At 35.6% G+C, this 23,842-nt stretch overlaps 1 protein-coding gene and 1 non-coding gene across 16 annotated transcripts in view; one reads left to right on the top strand and one right to left on the bottom strand.

The window, feature by feature from the left end:
• NRXN3 (neurexin 3) overlaps positions 1 to 23,842 on the top strand; it is a 2,159,162-nt gene that overhangs the window by 1,986,321 nt on the left and 148,999 nt on the right. The gene's annotated exons all lie outside the window — the stretch shown is intronic.
• LOC130456626 (U6 spliceosomal RNA) lies at positions 6,886 to 6,992 on the bottom strand. The gene has a single exon (XR_008915695.1). It is a non-coding gene; the product is annotated as a U6 spliceosomal RNA (small nuclear RNA).

Below are 23,842 nucleotides of genomic sequence, written 5' to 3'. Positions count from 1 at the left end.
GCTGCCATATTTGCCAGTCTGTCAGGTGTAAGGTGGTACCTCAGAGTTGTTTTGGTTTTAGAACACTTTTTCATGTGCTTGTAGATAGTTTTGATTTCTTCATATGAAAATTGCCTATTATATTCCTTGACCATTTGCTGATTGGGGAATGGCTTGAATTTTTTGTAAATTTGGCTTAGTTCCTCACATATTTGGGAAATTAAACCTTTGTCAGAGAGTTTTGTTATAAAAATGTTTTCCCAGTTTGTTGAATTCCTTCTAATTTTCATTGCATTGGTTTTGTTTGTAAAAATATTTTCAATTTGGTATAATCAAAGTCATTCATTTTATATTTTGTAATGTTCTCTGTTTCTTGCTTGGTCTTAAAGTCCTTACTTTCCCACACATCTGACAGGTATACTATTCTATGTTCACCTAACTCAAGGGTATAAGAAAAGTAAGACAGTTTTTTTGGCAAGTAAGTAGTGCACTGGGTAGAGCTCCAGGTGTGCAGTCAGAAAGACTCATCTTCCTGAGTTCCAATCTAGCCTCAGACTCTATGCTATCCTCAGCAAGTCACTTAACCCTGTTTGCCTCAGTTTTCTCAGATATAAAATGAGGTGGAAAAGGAAATGGCAAACCATTCTACTGTCTTTGCCAAGACAATGTCATGTGGGGTTAAGAATAGTCAAACATGACTGAAACATGTTTAAACAACTACAAAAGACTGTCCTTGCAGTTGGGGACCCGCTCACCTTCTAATGTGGGAGACAGTGCCACTTCTTATCCCAAATGTGGAGTAGTTGCTTAAATTATTTCTTCCTCTAATTTTTAAGTATCTTGCATTTCATTGTGGCTGAAGGAGTCTATAATTCACAGAATTTGTTTAAGATGCAAATGGTTACTCATAAAATGATATAAGTTTTAGTATATATTTGTGATAAATCTAGAACTGATCTTTCTCCAACCTCTCGTACTTTGCTCTTCTTCATTAGTCATATGCTGATTACATGAGGTACCTCCCTGTTAGACAGTAAACCTGAGGGCAGGAACTACATGCTATTTTCTCTTTGTATTACTCTCAGCCACTAAAACAAGATCTTGACATGTTGGTTGTTATTGCATTGCCATCCAATTTGGAAAATGCTTTCCTAATCTATCCCAAATGATACAGAATGTGGAAATTAGACTGAATTACGTATTACTTCCTTCTCTACTTGAAAATAAGGATTTATGAGGCCCGAATACTTGACTCCTTTGCATAGCCTGTCTTCTAAAGCGAGCATGGACCTTGCCCAGATTGTGTAAAGAAAAACAACATCAGCAAAATAACAGACACATCTCTAAACTTTCAAAGTAGAAATCAATTTCCTCTTTTTATTGGTTTCTTCTCTCATTACAATAACCTAAGATCTATTACCAAGGCTAGATGGTACATTGGGTATAGTGCCAGACCTAGAGTCAGGAAAACTCATTCATCTCCCAAGTTCAAATCTGTTCTCAGACATTTCTTGGCTGTGTGACCCTGGGCAAGTCGCTTAACCCAGTTTGCTTCAGTTTCCTCACCTGTAAAGTGATTTAGAGAAGGAAATGGGAAATCTTTACCAAGAACATACCAAATGGAAGTTCAGAGTCAGATACAACTGAAACAATTGAATAATAACAACAATATCTTTTAGAATTCTAGAATCCTCAGAGTCACATCACAAGTAAGTGTTTGAGCGGGATTTGAATTCAGGTCTTAAAAACTCTTAAATCCAGTGCATTTTCACTTTTATTGTGTTGCCCCTTCTAGTAAGATGCAGTTTTCTTTATTTTCCCTAACAGAAATATACAAGTGCAGTTACTTTTGTATTTTCATCACTAATAGATCCTATCCAAAGTATGTCAATATTTTGCTTCCCTCATTTGGGATTTTCTTGGCAAAGATTTTGGAGTGGTTTTATCATTTCCTTCTACAACTCATTTTACAGATGAGGAAACTGAGGTAAATAGGGTTAAGTAACATGCTCAGTATCAAACAACTAGTAAGCTTCTTATTATGAAGTTATTTTATTTACCAATTTCATTTAATAACAATTTTCTCCATATATTTTCTGAAGTCAAAATATCCAGATTGTCTCCTTCCCTCCCTCTTCTTGGTGACAGTTATCCATGTATTATTATGCAAAGCAAGTCTCCATATTGTTCATTGTTGTATGAGCTAGTTAGTGTCTGAGATCAGATTTGAACTCAGGAAGATGAGTCTCCTTGATTTCAGACCCAGCACTCTATCCACTGTACCACTCAGCTGACTGTATTGCCTATGACCCACGGGCTATAGCAATGGGACTCTACGGGCCACATAGTTCAACTTGGATTTGTTGAATTCAGAAACATTAATTTTGGTGCTATTTATCCTGTCATTATCACTCAATTGAGTCAGCATTTAAGTGCCTACTAAATGCCAGTTCTATGCACTGTGGATACAAAAACAAAGGGAAAGCAATCCATTCCCTAATTAATTTTTCATTCTATGGAAGAGTTTGTGTGGCAGAGTATACAACATGTAAAGTTGTGCAAAAACACACACACACAATAACAAAGTAATTGAATGGTTCATGGGGATGTGAGTGAGATTGCTCCAACCACTAGGCCAATCAGAAAAAGGTCTTTTGTAGTAGGTGGTACTTGAACTGGTCTCTGAAGGGAGATAAAGATTCTGAGAGGTAGAGAGATGAGGCTAGAGATAATGACAGGCATGGAAGAGTCTATGTAAAGGCATGGAATTATACATGTAAAATCTATATTAGGTTGCTTACCCTCTAGGAAAGAGGTCAGGGCAGGAAGAGAGGGAAGGAGGGACAGAGGTATAGAAGAAGGGAGAAAATTTAGAAGTCAAAAATCATTTTTTTAAATGCTAAAACATTATTTTTACTTATAGGGAAAAACAAAATATTCTTTAAACATCATAACACCTGCCTCATAGAACTGTTGTAAGGATGAAATGACATAACATATATATAATGTTATTTGCAAACTTTAAAGAATTATATAAATGCTAACTATTTATCATCATCATTAGCAGATAGTTTTCTCATTTACATGTAAATATCAGCTTTCAGATTGGTCAGGAAATAAAGTTTTCATTAGCAGACCCTTCTTGGTATGGCACACGTGGTTGTTTCCCTCAGGTAGGATTCACTGAATAGTCGATTTCAACTTCACTCTTATCTTGGTGACAGCTCTGTCTCTTTGAATTTATATTTGAATTGGCAAAGATTTTCTATTAGCTATCAAATCCTTTCATTTAAAAGTCCCCAGGTTCTGACTCTGAAGGCATTCATGGCTTTGACCCACAGGACCTGGATCCAACAGGGGATGTTTGTTTGTTAGTTTGTTTGTTTTTAGGTGGCCCCCACTCCACAAACAAAGAACATTAACTCATTCTTCAAAAACTCACTATCACTTTGCAAGTTATTTCAATAATGAAGGTAAAAAGTGATGAGGGCTAACACCAGGGAGGGTGGCTGTTTCAGTAGAGAGAGGAAAAGTAAACAAGACATGTGGTTGTGTAGAATGAAAGGACCAAACTTGGAAATCAATTGGATATGGGGGTTAAGAGAGATGTTTGGAAGGGAAGGGGGCTTTGAGAGAAAAGAAGTTCAGATAAAATTAGATAATATATGTAAAATGCTTTGTAAACCTTAAAGCACTTTATAATGACTAGTTATTATTATTAATGAGATTAGCAGTGCAGACTATGTAACCTATTTGTACTTGATGATTCTGTGAGACTTGCTTTGCTTCTTCTAAAATGAAAAGGGAAGAGTGGGCTTCCTATACACTGTTTTGACTCCAGAAGTCTTCTTTAAGAATGTCCTGAAGAAGCCCTTGAAAACTATAGTTGACCTGGCAGACCAGAAATGGGATATGTTGGAGAAGAGGATATTTGTTCAATAGAACCTGGGCAGTTACTACTGTGATTACCCAACTTGTGTTAAGTTATAACTTTTTTTTTAAACCCTTACCTTCCATCTTGGTGTCAATGCTGTGTATTGGCTCCAAGGCAGAAGAGTGATAAGGGCTAAGCAATGGGGGTCAAGTGACTTGCCCAGGGTCACACAGCTGGGAAGTATCTGATACCAGATTTGAACCCAGGACCTCCCATCTCTAGGCTTGGTTCTCAATCCACTGAAGTATCCAGGTTTTCCCTTATAACTTTTTTTTTTTTTAAAATTAGAGAGGCTTGTCTAAGAAAAGACAAACAAGATGATCATTAAAAAAAAAAAAAACCCTGAAAAGTCTCATATGAAGTGATGCAAAGTTGAAGTGAGCAGAATCAAGGGAATGGTGTTCATAGTAACAATAATGCATGAGGTTCAGCTGTGAATGACTTTATTATCAGCAATGCAAAAGTCCAGGACAAATCCAAGACACTCTTGACCAAAAAAGATATTTTTCTACTATAGAAGGAACAGATAGAGTTGGAAAGCAAATTGAAACATACCATTCTTTACTTTATTTCCTCCATTAATTTTTCTCTACTCTAAGCAATATATGTCTTCTTTTACAACATGGCAAATGTGGAAATATGACAAACATGGAAATATATATTATATGAGAATACATGTAAACCTGTATCAAATTATATGCCTTCTTGGGGAAGAAAGGGGGACGGGGGAGAGATTACATGGATCATAAAATATAAGAAAACATTAAAAAATTTTAGACTATTATTTTTATTATATTTATAGCACAACTATATTCAATTAATCTCTCTCCAGTTGTTTCTTTTTTAATTTAATTTTTTTCTTATCATACAAAACACTTCCATATTGGTCATCACTATAAGAATATACTCATAAAAATAAATCTTCACAATAAAAACATTAATTCATTGATGTGAAAAATAATAAGCTATAGGGGCCAGCTGAGTGGCTCCGTGAATTGAGAGACAGGCCCAGAAACAGGATGTCCTAGGTTCAAATCTGGCCTCAGTCACTTCCCAGCTGTGTGACCCTGGGCAAGTCACTTGACCCCCATGACTAGCCCTTACCACTCTTCTGGCTTAGGACCAATAAACAGTATTGATTCTTGTAGCAGTCCAGCCCATATGTATAATTAAGAGGCAAGGATTGTGAGTGGGCACATGGCCATTCTGCGCATGGCAATGAACTCTGTTCCCAGCGTGGCTGGAGTTAGGGCGCGAAACCTTGCTTCCCTTTGTCTCACTCACCTGAGGATAAAAACTCCACCTTCACCTTGTCATAATTTGCAATTATCCAATGGTAATACACTATGTAACTTATCAATATATATTGAGTTCATTTGCATATCAAAGAGATTAAATAGGGAAGCCGGGGCCAGCTCCTTTCTTCTTGGAATCTTCTTGGATCTCACAGGTTTGCTCAACACTGTCTTTCCACCTTTCTCTCTCCCCTCTATCTCAACCTGAGGCTTGGCCTTCGGCCAGGTGTATCTTTCTTTTCCAATGCTAATACCTAGCATTCTGCAATTCTCTCTATTAGTCTCTATTCATTCTCCTAGCTGAACTATATCATCCTCTGACCGGTGAAGTGTTAAATTGGGATCTCTGGATGGAATATAGCCTCCCAGTGACGTCCATTGATTGGGGCTTGGCTGGGGCTCCAAAATATTAATGATAACTGACCTCTGACTCATTATTGACATCTCGAATTTGGCTCCCTCACACCCTTCGCGGCATCCAGAACTCCTATCCCTTTTCTATCTTCCTACCTTGAAGCTTCTCGCAGGACTGAGAAGCTTTAATTCTAAGATGGAAAGTAAGAGTTTTTTTTTTTTTAATAATAAGCTTTTATCCTCACCCCTCTGACTCCAACCATTTTTTTTCTAGAGATGGGTAGTATTCCCCATCATAAGTCTTTCAGGGTTGTCCAAGATCATTGCAATGCTGAGAGTAGCCAAGTTTTTATGGTTGATCATACAATATTAATGTTACTGTGTAAAATGTTCTCCCAAATCTGCTTATTTTGCTCTGCATCAATTCATTTGGTCTTTCCAACTTTTTCTGAAATTGTCTTGCATATCATTTCTTATAGCACAATATTATTCCATCACCAACATGTACCACAATTTATTCAGTCATTCCCCAATTGGTAGACATTCCCTCAATTTTAATTCTTTGCCATTACAAAAAGAGCTGCTATAAATATTTTTATACAAGTAGATCTTTTTCCCTTTTTTATTACCTCTGTGGGATATAGAAAGTAGGGGTATTACAGGATTAAGGGTTATGAACAATTTTGTAGCCCTTTGGGCATAGTTCCAAATTGCCTTCTAGAATGATCAGATCAGTTCACAACTCCACTAAGAATGCATTAGTGTCCCAATTTCCCCATATCCCCTCCAACATTTATCATTTTCCTTTACTATCATATTGGCCAATCTGATAGGTGTGAAGTGATATCTCAGTACCATTTTAATTTACATTTCTCTAATGAAAAGTGATTTAGAACATTTTTATATGATTACTGATAGTTTTGATTTTTTTCATCTGAAAATTGCTTGTTTATATCCTTTGATCATTTGTCAGTTGGGGAATGGTTAGTATTCTTACAAATTTGATTTACTTCTCTATAAATTTGAGAAATGAGGGTGGTTCAGTGGATTGAGTCAGGCCCAGAGACAGGATGTCCTGGGTTCAAATCTGGCCTCAGATTCTTCAGAGCTGTGAGACCCTGGGCAAATCATTTAGCCCCAGTTACCTAGTCCCTTACCATGCTTCTATATTGTAACCAATGCTTACTATTGGTTCCAAGACAGAAGGTAAGTAAAAAAGAAATAAGTAAATTTGAGAAACAAGACCTTTATCAGAGAAATTGGTTATAAAATTAGTTATAAAACACCCTCCCCCATTTTGTTGTTTCCCTTCTAATCTTGGTTAAATTAGTTTTGTTTGTACAAAAGCTTTTCCTGTATCATCCTTGTGCAGGGACCATGCTGATCTTTTCTGTATATTTCTAAATTTAGTATATTTGCTGCTGAAGCAAGCATTATCAGAAAACATATTAAAATTGTTTTAACATAATCTAGAATAAATAAAAATGTATCAGAAATAAAAGAGAGAAAGAGGGATGCATTGTAGGAAGATGGTAGAATAGGGTTTGAAACTCCTTGTCTTTCTTTTTTTCTCATTTGAATAAGTTTATTTAGTCAATTTAGAACATTATTCCTTGGTTACAATAATCACATTATTTACCTCCTTCCCCTCCACCCACTCTTGCCGCAGCCAACATGCAATGTCATTGGGTATTACATGTGTCCTTGATCAGAACCCACTTCCATGTTGTTGTTTACACTAGGATGTTCCTTTAGAGTCTTCATCCCCAACAATATACCTTCAGCCCATGTATTCAAGCAGTTGTTTTTCTTTGGTGTTTTTACTCCCACAGTGTTTCCTCTGGATGTGGATAGTGGTTTTTCTCGAAGGCTCCTCCGAGTTGTTCAGGGTCATTGCATTGCCATTAATGGAGAAGTCCATTACCTTCGATTGTACCACAGTATATCAGTTTCTGTGTACAATGTTTTCCTGGTTCTGTTCCTCTCACTCTCCATCAGTTCCTGGAGGTTGTTCCATTTCCCATGGAATTCCTCCACTTTATTATTCCTTTGAGCACAATAGTATTCCATCACCAACATATACCACAATTTATTGTCTCCTTGTCTTTCTTAATATCCCCCAGAAACAACCAAAACTAACTCCACAGAATCAATGCTAAAAGCAACATAAATAGACATGAGTTGGGAGTGAAACTGAACAGCCAGGAAGAAATAGGGAGGAAGATTTTTTTTTTCTTTAATGTTTCTGGCCTCAGTGCCACAGTCATATATCCTAGAAGTAGAAATAGAACAGAGGGAAATCAACCAAGGTAGCTTCTAGGGACATGATTTACAATCAATTTAACCTTGTTTACTCAGCCTCAAGAGCTTACAAACCTGAGTATACCACTGTAATCCATAGGGAGAGGGCTCTGGGAGAAGCTATGTCTACTGCAGCCTCAACTGGGGATCGAAGGATGGAAACCACTGAATCACTGGGCACCAGGACCTAAGAGCAGGAATTCAAAACTCCTCACTGCTAACAAACAAGAGACTATGGAGGTTTGAGGAAGGATTGTACACAGATGAGTGTGGTTTCTGAGGGACTGGGGCCTTATTAGTTGTGATCACCCCCAGGAGATTGGAGTTACAGGTTGCTGCCACGGGGAGAGGTGCACTGTCTTATTGTAGTTGCAGTGGCAGAAATGCCCAAGGGTTTTTGATGGAGTACCTGAGAGAACAACATACATAATTTAAAGGATAAAAATTTCCTTAATGTAAAGAGAATTAGGAGGGAAAGGAGATGGTATAAGAAAATTGAGAGTTCCCTTTCAGGGCTGATGGAATAAGAGAAGAAAGGATGGGGTAATAGGAATTTAGGGGGATAAGTAAAAGGAGGGAAGGGATGGATACATAAAGGGGAGGTCCCAGGCAAGATAAGAGAGGAATTTTTAGAATCAAACTCAGAACAAGAGGTATGAGGGCATGAATGTTGGGATAAGGAAGAGATTTTTCAAAAAGTATATATAATATGAGTTAAAATATAAGGGGGTAGGTACAAGGCAGTAGTAACCTTTGGAAAGGTTTGACAATTTGTTAGTAGGAGGGCAAGGTGGTGGGGATAAGGAATGATTCTTGGAAAATTGAATGAATTGGGGAGGTACAGGACAAAGAAAATTGAACATCTGAGGAGGGATATAGTGGAAAGAAGAGAAGATGAAGACAAACAGTGAGGAAGAATGGAGTAGATGGAAATGCATAGCTAGTAGCTATGACATTGAGTGTAAATGGGATAAATTTACACATGGGAAGAAAATGGATAACAGAAACGATCAAAAACCAGGACCTCAGAATGTTTTTGTTTACAAGAAACACACTGAAAATGAGAGACACACATAAAGTAAAAGGAAGGAGTTGTAGTAGAATATACTATATGATAACTGATCCAAAGAAGGTAGGAGTTGTAGACATGATCTCTGGCAGAGTTGGGGCTAAAATGTATATAACTGGAAGGAAAGAACAGCGTAACTCTATTATATTGGGGGGTATTATGGATGTTGAAGCACTATCAGTATTGGACCTATATGATCCAAGAGTTATAGCATCCAGATTTTAAAATGAAAAATGAAATACAGATGGAAATAGATAACAAAATAATAATAATAGAGGACTAATTTTTCCCTCTCAGAACTTGGTAAATCTAACCAAAAAATAAATAAGAAAAAAGTTAAGGAGATGAAAAGGACCTTAGAAAAATTAAATATGATAGATATCTGGAGAGCCCCAACACACTTGCATGAGGCTCATAGTAGATAAAAGTTTGAGCACATAATCCAAACATAGTTTCTGGTAGGATGACAATGGTTTAGAGAACATAAATAGTCTACAAAAATCTTTCCTTAACATTTATGATACTAGGGAGGTAATTCTGAATTCCTGAGGAGTTGTGGCATTGGAAAAAAAGTTCTACTGGGTATGACCTAGCTGGAAAGACTTGATTGTTGGAAAGAATATGATACTGGCCAAAAATTGTGTTTTCTGCCCAAGGACCAATCTAGTTAAATATGGCCCTGATAATGTATGTTAACTGAGAACCAGATGGGTTAAATTAAATTGAATTCTGATAGCAATGTGGAGAAACAAGCTTAATATTTCATTGTTAAGAGATGCCGTAAATTTGTTTTTTTTTTTAGAAAACAAGATAGAAATATACATTAAGAGCTGCAAAGTTGTTCATGCTCATTGACATAGTGATCCCATTACTAGGATTTGACCCCAAGGGCATTATTGAGAGGGTAAATAGCTGTGTATATATATAAATATTCAAGGAAGCTTTGTTTATAATGACAAAATAACTGGAAATAACACAAATGTAATGATTGGGAGATGGCTGAATAGATTGCACTATCTGAATGTAATGGATTGTATTATGTTATTAGAAATGACAAATATTGGAAATTTTAACAATAAGGGGAATAAATGAAGAGTTGAAAAGAGAAGAAAGGAGAATAAGAATAACACAAACTATGATTACATTAAAAATAACAAATCCAAAGATAGGTCAAAAGCAGAGGATATTTATATTAGCACATATATGTAAGTTACATATTTTAAGCAAATTGTAAACAACGTAGCATTTGTGGGTTTGCAAATTTTTAATGCATTTTTTGTTTAAATTTTTTCTTGGTGGTTGTATATAATGAAAAAATTGAAAAAAGATCAAGTGAGAGACTAGTCTGAAGGGGGAAACTCAGAAAAGGTGCTGAATCAAAGCTTTCTTAGGAAAGGGAAGTAGAGAATAAGGGGGAGAGAGGGAATAAGATATATGTGTGTTGGAGAGGAGCTTCATAATTGACTAAGTAGATGCAACCTATATTCCCATCTTCCATTAGTTAATCACACAACTCTTTGGTCATAGTATGACCCCCTTGTGATCAGTTTCCAGATCTCAAGGGGATCCCTACCCCTCCATTACAGATTACTATATCTTGGCCATGCTGCTTCTATAATATAATATAACTTGAAATTGCTCATTAATGCATCTGTGGTACATGAAAACTCCTATTCCCCAAAGACTTTGGGAATGATATTAAAACCATTAAGTGTTGAAAGTAGAAAAGAGTAATAATAATAAAATAATAATAATGATACTGATAATTCACATTTATTAGCACTTTGAAATTTATAGAAAGTTTTACCTCCAACAACTCTAGGAGGTAGGTAATACATATTAAATATTTGTGTTCAGGCCATTCTTAGAAAATTCCATCTAGCTGGAGAAAGACTAGAAGTTAAAATATATCAGTGTAAAGTGAAACTCACTTACTATCTATGAAAATGGTGGCTATAAAAGATGATATTTATCTTCATATGCATTCTATAAAGAAATTATCCATCTCTCTAATTAGATAGTCAATTATTTTTAAAGGGCTGCAAATAATCCCTGTAAGAATGGCATAAACACCTTCTATTTTGAAATATCTTGCCTATAAATTACATGTTTATTCTCTTCCCTTCTGCCATGCTTCTCTTGGCCATACAATCTTTGAAAAAACTGAAAATAAAAATAAAAGTTGGGAGTCTATGCTACATCCATAGACAGGTCACAATTAGTTAGTAGTATGTTAATTACTTTGGTAATTCTGTCCCCTTCAACATCATCATTCTCAGTGAGGATTCAAAAAGACAGTTTGGAGATCAATCTCAGATGAGGAATGAGCAGTTGGAGGAGAAAGACTTCTTGGGAAAAAGATGTTATTTTCATGGAAAATTCTCCAGTAAGGGAAAAAAAAGGGAGGGAACATGAGAACTATGAAAATACATGATGTATAAGCAGAATTATTAATAAGAACACTCAATCCTCTGCTTCTTTAGAATCTTTCAAGATGTAGACAAATTGGAGAGAGGCCAAAGGAGAGTAAGAGAAACGATTAGGGAAATTGAAGGAATGACTTATGAGAAAAGATTAAAGGAGCTAAATATGTATAACTTGGCTAAGTGACAACTGAGAGGAAACAACATTAACAGCCTACAAATATTTGAAAGTAGTGGGCCACAAGCAGAGAAAGGGATTACTTAGCCTGATACAAAAGGTAGAAGGGAAAGAGTAAGGAGAAAGAAGTGAAGAACAGAATGTTGTAAATTGACTATGTAGGATTTCTTTGGGACTGTGAAATCCATTAAGTTATGAAGATGTTAGCCTAATAAATGTGGACCCTTGAAAATATTTTACCATGCTGGATTGCAATAAGAGGAGATATTTAGTTGGCAAGGAAAGTGTCCATTTTTAGCAAATAGTCAATTGCCATTTATTACTAGCATTTCTCATGTACTAGTCACTGAAAGAAAGGCATAAAACAATCCCTGATCTTAAGTAGGTCATAGGGTAAATGAGATTAAACAGCACTCAAACAAAATACAAACAAGACATAGTAGAGAAAATCTATAAAAGTAAGGCATTAAAATTGAGAAGGAATGGTTTCTTATAGAAGATGAACTTTAGATGAGACTTTTTTAAAAACTGAGAATGCTAGGAGGTAGAGATATAATAGTCTCATGGTCTTACAGGAGTTTAGAGTTATTTATATGTATATTTTATTAATATAATACATTTTGGAATTGGAAACCTGTGGTTTAATTGTTGCCTCTTCCTCTTACTATGCACATGACTCGAGACAAATCACTCTCTGAGTTGCCTCATTTATAAAATGAGGGAATTAAACCAAAGGACCTCCAAGATCCTTTCCCATTCAATGATACTATGATTGGCACAATTTCCCTATATATGTCCTTTCCTAAAGACATTGTGAGCATAGAGGAGAGTGAAATGGGGTTCTAGTCTCTTTTCTAATATTTAGACCAGTCAATCAGTGACTCACTGGCTCAATTTCTTCATTTTTACAAATTAGTCGTGGATCTGGAAAACACTTTGTACCACATGAAAAGCACCATCAAGATGTAAGGTAATGTTGTTCTTTGTTCTGGTTTTGTTGTTCAGTTGTTGTCTATTCTCAATAACCCCATGGATGATACTCTCCATGGAATTTTCTTGCAAAAGAACCTTGAATAGTTTACCATTTCCTTATACAGAGGATTAAGACCAACAGAAGTTAAGTGACTTGCCCAGCATCACAAACTAGTCAGTGTTTGAGGCTGGCTTTGAATTCAGGTCTTTCTGACTCCAAGCCCAGCCCTCTATCTACTGAATTACCTCAATGAACTGTCATGAATTTTAACATATTATCAATATAATTCCCAATTCTGCCACAACACAAACAAATAACTTTATGTAAATCACCTAATCATTCAGTATCCCTTTCCTCACCTACAAAATAAAATGAGAAGGTAGATATAATACACTGGAAAAAAGGACTGGATTTAGAATAAAAGGATTGAGGTTCAAATCCTGATTCTGCTGCTTACTACTTGTATTGCCCTGGAAAATTTATTTAACTATCTTGGCCTCTATCTCTCACCTGTAAAGTAAGGGAATTAGTCTAGACCTCTCAAAACCCTCCTGGTTGAAATCTCCTAAGTTTATGACCTCCCACTCAAAGTTATTTTGAGAGTGAAATGAGATAATGTACTTGGAAATCCAATGATTCGTAGGTACTCTCTCTTGGATCTAATTTCTAGGCCAGTTGTTTTTCCAGTGAGTTATTTCAGTTCTTCTTTCAATTTTTTTATTCTTTCAAATTTGTTTTGTTGTTCCCTGATGTCTTATAGAGTCATTGCTTTCGTGATGTCCAATTCTAATTTTTTGGGAGGCATTGTCTTGTTGGTGTTTTGTACTTCCTATTTTTAGGAAACTCTTTTCTTCTGTGAATTTTTGTTGTAACCTGATCCTTTTCTCTCATTTCTATTCTAATTTTTCTTTTAATCTCATCATTTATAATCTTGAAAAGAAAAATGTAATTTTTAAACATAGTTTCTTGCCACTGAGGGTACCAAACATTTTTAAAGGAAGGAAGTCTAACAGTATCAGATCTTAAATTGTATTATTAAGCAATAATTGTCAAAACTATCTCTTTCTGGCTAAGAAATAGAAAACTATAACAGTAGAATAGAACGGACATGCAACAAACAATAAAATATTATAGTAACTTGGTATTTGACTAAAGTAAAGATCCAAGTTTTGGTGATAGGAACTCACTATTTGGTAAAAATTTTCAGGATGATTAGAAAAGTTTGGCAGAGAGAAGGTATAGCCCAGTATCTAATATCATCGACTAACATAAGATCAAAGTAGATACATGACCTCCACATAAAAGGAGATATAAGAAAATTAGAACAGGAAACATACTATCCAAGAGATTTATGGACAGGAGAGGAATTTATGAGCAAACAAGTGATGAAGAGCATTATGAGATGTAAAATGGATAATTTTGATTACATCAAATTAAAAGATTCCATACAAACAACGAATGTAGCCAAGATTAGAAGGAAAGCAAAAAATTGGGGGAGAAATTTTTAGTTTCTTAGATTCAGGTCTCATATCTAAAATTCATGAAAAACTTTGTCAAAATAATGAGAATAAGAACATAATAATAAATTAATAAATAGACAAAAGATATGAATGATTTTTGGATAGAGAAATCAAAGCCCAATATAGGGGTATAAAAAAATGCTCTAAATCACTACTGTTTAGAGAAATGCAAATCAAAATAATTCTGAGACATCACCTCGCCCATTTGATTGGCTAAAATGATTGTAAAAATGGCAAATGTTAGAGGAATATTATATGGAAGAAAGGGAACAAGAATACACTGTTAGTGGAATTGTGATCCAACCATTTTAGAGAGCAACTTGAAATTATGCAGAGAGAGTTATAAAATTGTATATACCTTTAGATTATTTCTGGATCTTTCCCAAGGAGATCAAGAAAAAGGGGGAAGAACTTATACATTCTAAGATATGTTAGCAGCCCTTTGTGTGGTGGCAAAAAAACCTAGAAATTGGGGGGATGTCCATAAATTGGAGAATGATTGGAATTGTAGCATATAATTGTGATGGAATACTATAGCACCATAAGAAATGATGAGCATGTTAATGTTTTCTAAATTGGAAATATCTACATGAATTAATGAAGAGTAAAACTATTAGAACCTAGAGAATATTATTTACAGCTACAGAATTAATATTTGAAGAATAAGTTGTGAATCTATGGAACATGAAAGACAAAACAAAGAATGTGTTTTGTAATCCTAAAAGTATCAGATGACTAGAAACTGAAAATAAGATTATTGTTGGTTTAGATGAAATGTCTTAACCCCCAGTAGTAGAGTTCTTCCTATGCTAGATCTAATGCTCTAATCCTCTAAAAGCAGCCTTAAGTGTAAAAGGTAAACATCTTTGCCATCTTCTCTCATTGCTTCACTTGGAAAAAAAAATTGCTTTAGTGCCACTAGGGCTTTCATCTAGAGTAAACCTCAGGCAACTTTACCATATATGATATAAGGTACAAAGCCCCCAGTATATTGCTATTTGGTACTTATAGGGCCTGATACTCTATCATTTGAGATTCATTCCTTTAGTTTTCTCCTCCCCAGATCCATTTTTACAACATAAACACTCTTACAAATAACAGATTGATTTATATTAAAATATTAGTGACCTCCTCAATGGCTTTTTCTTTAGCTAGGAGAAAAGGAGGGGAAAAAAGAGAGGATGGAAAGGAGAGGCCAGTCACATTAAAAACAAGCTTTCCCTATTTGACAATCTTATAGAACATAAGTCCTGGACTTAGTTAGGCACACTTGACCAATTCTATTTTATTGAGACTACAGTTTACTGTGGGTTTTGCAAAGTCAAAGTTACACAAGCAGCCATGCTCCAGACTATTCTTCCAAGTGCTGGGAGGTAACATAGTCCCAACTGATCCATTGCTGATGTCTAGAGAAGAGTATTAAGATTTATGCAATTCTTTTCTACTCCATTAATAATCTAAACAAGGTTTTCATTCTTTTTTTTTCCTTCTCGACTTGGTCTCCATTCTGGTTTTATTTTTCTCTCCTTTTTGGAAGAAATAAATAGAATTTCAACCATAGCAATGAATCGTATAGAAGTATGCCCCAGGGTTTTTAATGTCCCTTCATAGCTATGTGATGAATTGACTCCTTTAGAACTAATTGTTAGTTTTTCAAGAAATGTTTGCTTGCTTTCATCTCCTTGATGGCATCCACCTGATTTTTCTAGTCGATTACATATTCCCTTCCTGCCTGAGAGGTTTCAGGCTGAAGTTACCATGGGGAAAGAACAAATGCCATCAATACTTATAACAAGAGGTCAGTAAGGAGATTGTCAGAGTAGTCTCCAACTGGCAGGACTCAGTGTCCAATCCAAGCTCTGGTGTTGATTTTGAGTGAGGTAGATGTTATTGGCTCCCCTTGTAAGTTGCACCTGGATGCTTTACTATGTAATTTTTAAGTACCCAAATCACTATTGTCAGTGTTTAGCAGGTTGGTTGCATTTTGGGGAACAGAAGCAGGTTTTGAAAGTTATAGCATTAGATCTTACTGAATAATAGCCTTCAAGGATCATTAATTCTTACTCTTAGAGCTATTCTGTAACCTTTCTCCTAAACTCAGAAATTCTGAGCCTTCACCAATGGCTGATTCCTAATAAAAGTACCATACCGTGTTCTGAATTTTGCCACATGCCAAAGCCACTTGGCTCTTTTTATTGTAAATATCCAGCACTTAACCTGAGAAAGCTAGATGTTGCAGTTATCCACTGGATCTGGAGTCAAGATGGGTTCGAGTTCAAATTTGGTGCCAAAGACTTACTAGCAGTGTGATCTTGGGCAAGTCACTTAACCTGATTGTCCCAATTTTCTCAATTCTCAAAATAGGATGAGAGCAGCACCTTCTCCTCAAAAGATCAAATGAGATAGTTGTAATGAACATAGCACAGTGTCTGAAACATATTAGGCATTAATAAAAATGATTATTTCCCCCCACTTGACCCCACATCACTTCTTCAGACACTGTCATCATGAATGGATTTTATTTTTCTGCTATTTCCTGGCTGCTACACATCTAGCCAATTAAGCAAACATGTTAAATCTTTACTTTTTACAAGGACTGTGCTAGTCCCTGGGGCTCAAAGACAAAACTTCATCCTTCATAAGACTTCTCTCATGAGACCTCAGCACCAACTATTCCCATGAAGGTTTTATTCACAGTTAATAGAGCAAATTTAAAACATAATTTCAAGAAGAAAAGTACATTGACAAATGAGGGAAATGAAGTGAGAGGTGGGTACAGAGCCTTGAAGAAGCAGTAAGGAAGACGTATACTTTGGTACAAGACAACAATAAGCTCTTTGCATAGGAGTATTGTTTGTTTTTTTTGTCTTTGTATGCCTGACACCTAGCACAGTGCCAGGCACATATAAAACAGTTATCCAATTTTTGATGATTTATAGATTGACAAGAGGAAAATATAAATTCAAAAAGAATGTACTAGGGTAAGGTGATTAGAAATATATATATATTTACACATTACACATATGCATATATATGTATATAAAGATAAATCCACCCAGCTGTTTAAGTAAATATTTCAAGATCCCCAAGTCTAACAGTCTTCATGAGTCACCACATCTTTCCAGGATTGTCCTTTTCTCTTGACCCATAGATGAGAATAGCATCTTTAATCTTAAAATATATTCTCTTGGTGCACCAGGCCAATTGGAAATTATTTGTAGATCTAGAATTGGAAAGGACCCTAGAGTCCATCTAATTCAATCTCTTAATTTTATAGATGGGAAAAATAAGTCCTGGGGTGATTACGTGACTTCTCTATGGTCAGTTAGTAGTGTCTAAATTAGGATTTGAACCCAGTTCCTCTGACACCAGATCCAGTTCTTTTTTCAGTAAACCACATGGAAGCAATTTTCTGGAAAAAGTTATGAGTTCATCTTGGCAAAGAAACAGGAAATGCATTGAGTCTTCCTAAACAATATCCATTGGTAATATTGGAAATCTTAAAGCATAGAAATTGAGAAAAAAGAAAAAGAGGACTGTGGGAGGTTGTATGTACGGCAGAATTAATTAAGCTTGTTATAGTTAGAGTTGGCTACATATAAGACACCACCTAGTTTTTGTTTCTTCTTTTGTTTTTTAAAGGGTTTTTCCCCCATTTGCAAGTTTTAAAGAAGACCAGGCAAATATTTAATTCCATTGGTTTTCCAGTAGCAATATAGCTCAGTTGGAGCTAACCCTAACATTCTCACCACTAAACCCTGAAGAATTGTTAGGTAAGCTCCCATTGCAGGCACTGTAGCAATGGTGGAAGCATAAAGGATTTTAAAAATAGTGATCCTGCTTTCATGTCTTAGGAAGTATTTTCATCTCTGTTCTTTCAAACTGATATTGTACTTGGGAAATGAGTGAACATGGCATCTCAGAAATCTTGGGATGAATACATATAGAAAACCAGAAAGATTTCAAAATTCATACATTTCTGACAGTTTCTACATGAAAACAAAACAATATATATTTCAGTAAAAGGATTAGAAGACATTTCTTATACATTCATAGAAATAAGGCTTTAGATGCACAAATATCTATGTAAAAGTATATATATATATTTATAGAGTGTGTATACAAAATCACAAATAAATATTTATATACACTTACCATATTTGTATCTATATCTACACATTCATGTAGATATATGAGTATATATCTTTCAGCTTGAAATCTATTACAGATCTTTCAGTTAGTCAACACATATCTATTAAGTGTATACAGTATTACAATAGGAAAAATGATGATTAGATTTCACACACCTCCTTTATGCTGATCAATCCCATAGCTGAGCAAGGGGACAAAATGTAAACATCAAGTTTTTAACTTACAATACTATTACTGGATAAACAAACGGTTGTTACTAATGGCATGGGTGGGAGTAGATAAAATCAGGGAAGGCTATAATACATATATATGCAAACATAGAAGTGCTGAATACCCATGTATACTCTATATATGCTGTTAATACATATATCCTTTATTATATTCCCTCATCTCCTATTATAGCATTGTGTATATACGAGGCACTCAATAGAGATTTGGTGTCTAAATGAATGATCACTGATAGATTTAAAACTCTGAGGGACATAAGAGATCACTTAATCCAACTGCCCCATTTTACATTGAAGCCTAAAATGTTTAAGTGATTGCTCAGTATTGTGTAGGTAGTGAATGACAGAACTAGCATTTAGAATCCAAGTTCTCTGAATCCAAATCCAGCATCCTTTCACAATATCTTATTTCCTGTTCAATGAATGAATGAATGAATGAATGAATGAATGAATGAATGAGAGAAGTCTTTCTCTAGACTCTAGAGAGAATAGGTTTTCTAGAATAGCAGAAAAATGTGTGTTGTTTTCAAGCATATACAATTTTTTCCTATAGCTTAGCTTCAGCATTCATTTACAGACATGTAGCAGCATTGAAGGAGAGTAGGGAGTGAGAGGAAGCACTAAATTGGAACTTGGGAAAGGTGTTTTTGTCCTGGCTCTCCCACTAACTGTGTGACTTTAGTTGAATTTGACTTTCTATTTCAACTCTTGGCATCTATTTACCTAACTGCAAACTTAAGTCTTTTGGACTCAATTTTATCTAAGAATCTTCCAGTTTCTTGAATTTTATGATTCTACAGAGAAACTCCTAGCCCCTTTTGTGTCATCTGAATACACATTCCCTTTTACAGATGTTCCTTTCAGTAGTTCTTGATAAGGTGATATCAGCAGGAATGCTTTCCTTTAATAGACTATTTTACATCATTTATAAATAACTTTACCTCTCCATCACCATGGAAATCATTTACCATGTTTTGGAAGGAGCATTAGTTCACAATATTGCTTGACAAGAGATTCCTTTAAGGAAAGATGACACTAGGGTTGTTTGGCAACATCTGGATGTAGTTTTTGCACATGGGTATTGCCTGAAGGAAAATTATACCAAGTTGAGAAATTCATGATTCTTATGTATAGCTGACAACACTTAACTAACAGCTGTCAGATCATTTCTCTAGTGACCAAATGTTGTGGAGGTGCAAGTTGGAGAGAAACACAGAACAGAGCGGGGTTGGAGGGAGAATTGTTCAAGTAGGCAAGTGTTGGGGAATGTTCTCATTTTCTTTTTTCTTTGAGGAAGTCATAATACACTAATGTTTTAACCTGCCACATGGTGCTTCTTTCGATAAATACAAAGAACCCTGGACTAATTCTTTGTCTTTTTCTCCATCTCTCCCCCTCCTTTGTATCTCTCTCTCCTGTTCCCCTCACCTCCACTTTCCCCTTCTCTTCCCTCACTTTTCTCTCTTAATTTAGAAATTCCATTTAGACTTTCTTGTCTATTTTTGAACATCAGTGATTATTTAAGTGAACAATCAATCATATAGCTTTAGGTTATTGCTTACTGGCAGTCATGGGGACTAACTAACCCCAAAGTGCTTGATACTGTCAGGAGCTTAGAACTTCATATCTTTCTTACAGACTTAGTTTCCATATATGTGTAATATTTATTTTTGGGAAGGCATCGCCAAGGTAATTGGCATTCTGACAAAGCAGTCAGCACATCCAAACAGAATATTATTGTCATGGCATTAATAGTCACATTAATCTTACATCTACCTAATTTCTAGGAATTAATATTTTATCACTGCATTAAATAATATAATCGCTTGCATTTACCATTTACCAAATATCTTACATTGTCTCATTTGATCCTCACCTTCTGTGGATGATATCTCTTTCATAGTAGCAGATATGGAGGTTTAAACTAATTAAATGACTTGTCCAAAGTCACACAGCAAATAATCAATGGAAGTAGCGTTTGAACCCAGGACTTCTAACTCCAAATCCAGCCCCATTTTTTGCTCTATCCAACTGCCACTTCTGTGCCTCTCTGCAGCTGAGTCAGATCTATTTAAGTACGCACAGAAAACCAGGTGTTAAGGGACTTTGCAACCCTCACTTGACGCAATCCATATTCTTTGAAAAATGTGTGAGTTAAATTGAATTATGTTTTAAATGCACCAGGGGAACCTGATATTTAAAAGAATCCCACTGTGCATCCTTTTACAACACAAAGAATTACTCCCTAATTTATTCTAGTAGTCTATCCCACATTGTATATAAATTCATTTTCTAAATCCTGGTTTCATATAATGGGTTTGCTTAAAGAGAATAAATGAATAGATAGACAACTAGATAGATAGATAGATAGACAGACAGATAGATAGATAGATAGATAAATTAATACATAAATAGATGTCTTTGTGAAATGTGTAGCTTGTATGTGGTACTATTTTAAGCATTGTGGAAACAAATATAAAAATGAAACAATTCCTGCCCTCGAGGTACTAGCATTCTGATATGGGAAAATAATGATAATAGGTGGATGATGGTCAGGGAAATATATAGATAATTGGAAAATATTTACAATTGAAATTTGATAAATATTAATTGATTTAAATTGAATGTCATACCAGTGCAAAGGTCAGAAATTTTCTGGGTTCCCAAATCTGTGAATTTTCTACTTTCACAAAGCTAAAAATATGGGAGGAAAGTGTTTTCTGGAATGCTGAGCTATGCAAGTTTTAAAGAGAAATTATCTTTTAAAAGAACATGGTAAATATAGCCTTATGTTTAAAATTCTATATTTATTCATCAAAATCTATTTTGAAATAAGACATTTTCATAATATATTTCCCTTTCTTCATTTTTTGTTCCAGATCTATGCCACAAAATGACTAATAGGAAAAATGTTTTACATCACTGCACATATAAAATCTATAATAGATTGCTTTCTCTCTGGGGAAGAGAGGGAGGGAGAAAATTTGGAACTCAAAGTAAAAAAGTTTAAAAAATGAAATGAAATTATGAACCAGGAAAATACATTTTATGATTTTTTTAAAAAGCAGTAATTTCATAACATTTTTCAAAAATTGCTACTAAGTTGCCCTACCCCAAATTAAAAACCCAGATACATCATTGGATTACTAGTAAGTAAGAAATTGAGGTCTAAAGCTCTCCCATAAATTTTATTCTACCAGTACAGTCCAACCAAACAACATGGATGGATGGGCTAATGATCAATTATTTCCATATTTCAAAGATCTCTGATTTAGTCAGTGAACTCTCATTAACTGAGAATCTATGATAGCGGCAAGACTTTGGTAGCAAGCTTTGAAGTCCTGAGAATGTCCTTGCTGACTGTACAAGACAAGAATATTGGTGACACTGATTTTCAGAGCATAGACTCTTCACAAGAGTCATTGCATGGTACCCTGTCACTCTGGGTCCCCATGGCTTTTCGGCTGAGAGAAAGGAACTGTGACAGTAGCCAGGCGGCACTAAAGTTGGAGACCCTGTCATGTTAGCTGGGAAATGACACAAATATATAGAAGCACTACAAAAACAACTTGTTTGTTTCAGGTCACAGCACTGCAGATGCCTGAAGGTGATCAAATTTAATAGAAGAAGAAGAAAAAAAAATATTGGTTTCCCTGACCTTTGAGGCTAACAAATTGCGTTTGCCGTCGTCTCCTTTCTCTTTAGTTCAGCAGCTATGGATGGCCCTTCTTTTTGTTGTTCTTTTTTATGTCAATAAAAGAAAGAATTCCCACCATACACATTTTTCACCTTCCTTTTTGGCTTGGGGGGAAACTGTCCTGGAGTGAGAGAACTTGTGATAATTTTTGGGAACTGAGGAGGACTTTTAGGTACCTCAAGTAGAAACATCACCCCAGTCCTCACCCCACAGTATGGGCTTTTTGTACATTAAACCCTAAATCCTATCAGCCCCTGCCCCCCCATTTATCCATTCCCATTTTTCTCACACCCACACTGCCTTAGGTTAGAATGCTCAGAAAGGGGCTCACTCAGTTCATTTTCACAAGAATTAATGAAGGCACAGTTTCCAGACTTCCTGATATAAGAGAAATGATGTTTGCCTCTTGAACAGGAGCTCTATCTGTGTGAGATCCCTCCTTCAGAAAACCAGATGGTAATCTTGTGCTCACCTGAACCAAACAAGCCTTCTTGTGGCTTTAGGGGAAAGCACTTCTGAGGCTGGAAAACCCCATAAGTGGGTTTTAACTTAATAGATATTGTTCTGTAGAATTAAAAGTATGGTTGTAGGACAATCTTGTTATCTAGCCAAAATAAAGTATTTGTTTTGGTGCCATCAAAGCTACTTGGTAGGGAACAGGTAGAATGCTATATTCTGTTTTCTCTTGGAAAAGGAAGGTTTCATGTGAAAGTGTTGGTATTCATCTAGAATATATTTGGGCTGCATGCTAACTAAGCAACTGGGCCATACTGGGTAACCAGTTGACAGACTAAGAGGCATGTAAAGTAGGAAATAGAGTATTGGATTTGAAGTCAGGAAGACGAGTTCAAATTCTGCCTCAGACATACTAGTTTTGAGACTTTGAGTAAGTCCATACACCTTTCTGGATTCAATTGATCAGTATAAGGGATTGTTCAAGACCCCTGAGTTCTCTTCTAGCTTATGATCTCATGACACAGATAGCCGAAATTTTCCCCTCTCTGTTATGGCAACTTTCTTAATGCAGGAGGGAAATTGTTAGACACTGTGCCCCTCTCTAAATCTACTGAATAAGAGCAAACTCTCATATGTAGCAGATATCATTGTCAAACAAATTGGAACATGAATGTTTTAAAAACAGGAGATTTTTCAGCCTTTCAGGCCTTAATCTGGATGCAAATTCTTAGTACATTACAAGCAATTTCTTAGTTATCTTCTATGCAGAGATGAATGTGATAGCATGTGTAGAGAAGTATCATAATGATTTCCTTTCAAGTGGCTGTCTCATCATTTATCTTTCCATAGTATCAATGACTGATACAGTATGAAGTTAGCAGTGGCATGGAATAATTAATCTGTCATAGGATAAAGTCAGATTCCCATTTGTCCCCAGAGGAATCAGAAGTTCACTGAGAAGAAAAATTGAAGACATGAAGACAAATAAAGGCAGAAGGCCTTAAAATTGATAACCTCACAATTCAAATAGTGATGACTTCTCAACTCTTTCCAAACCATACTTTATTTGTAACAGAATGGATGCTCAGATTCGGAATGTTAACTTGTGATTTTCTTGTACCATAATTCAGCAAGGGGGGGGGGGGATTTACCATTTGCAAACTAACAACCTAAGACTTCCCTTTTTTTAAAAATTTCATCTTACAGTGGGCGAGACATCATTATCTGTGCTATGAATCCTGTTTCAGAGTCCTTTCCTTATTTAGGAGCTCTGGGCATTGTATA

The sequence above is a fragment of the Monodelphis domestica genome, chromosome 1 (assembly GCF_027887165.1).
Source record: "Monodelphis domestica isolate mMonDom1 chromosome 1, mMonDom1.pri, whole genome shotgun sequence".
Classification (NCBI taxonomy): Eukaryota; Metazoa; Chordata; class Mammalia; order Didelphimorphia; family Didelphidae; genus Monodelphis; species Monodelphis domestica.
This window is presented reverse-complemented; position numbering and strand designations above follow the sequence as displayed.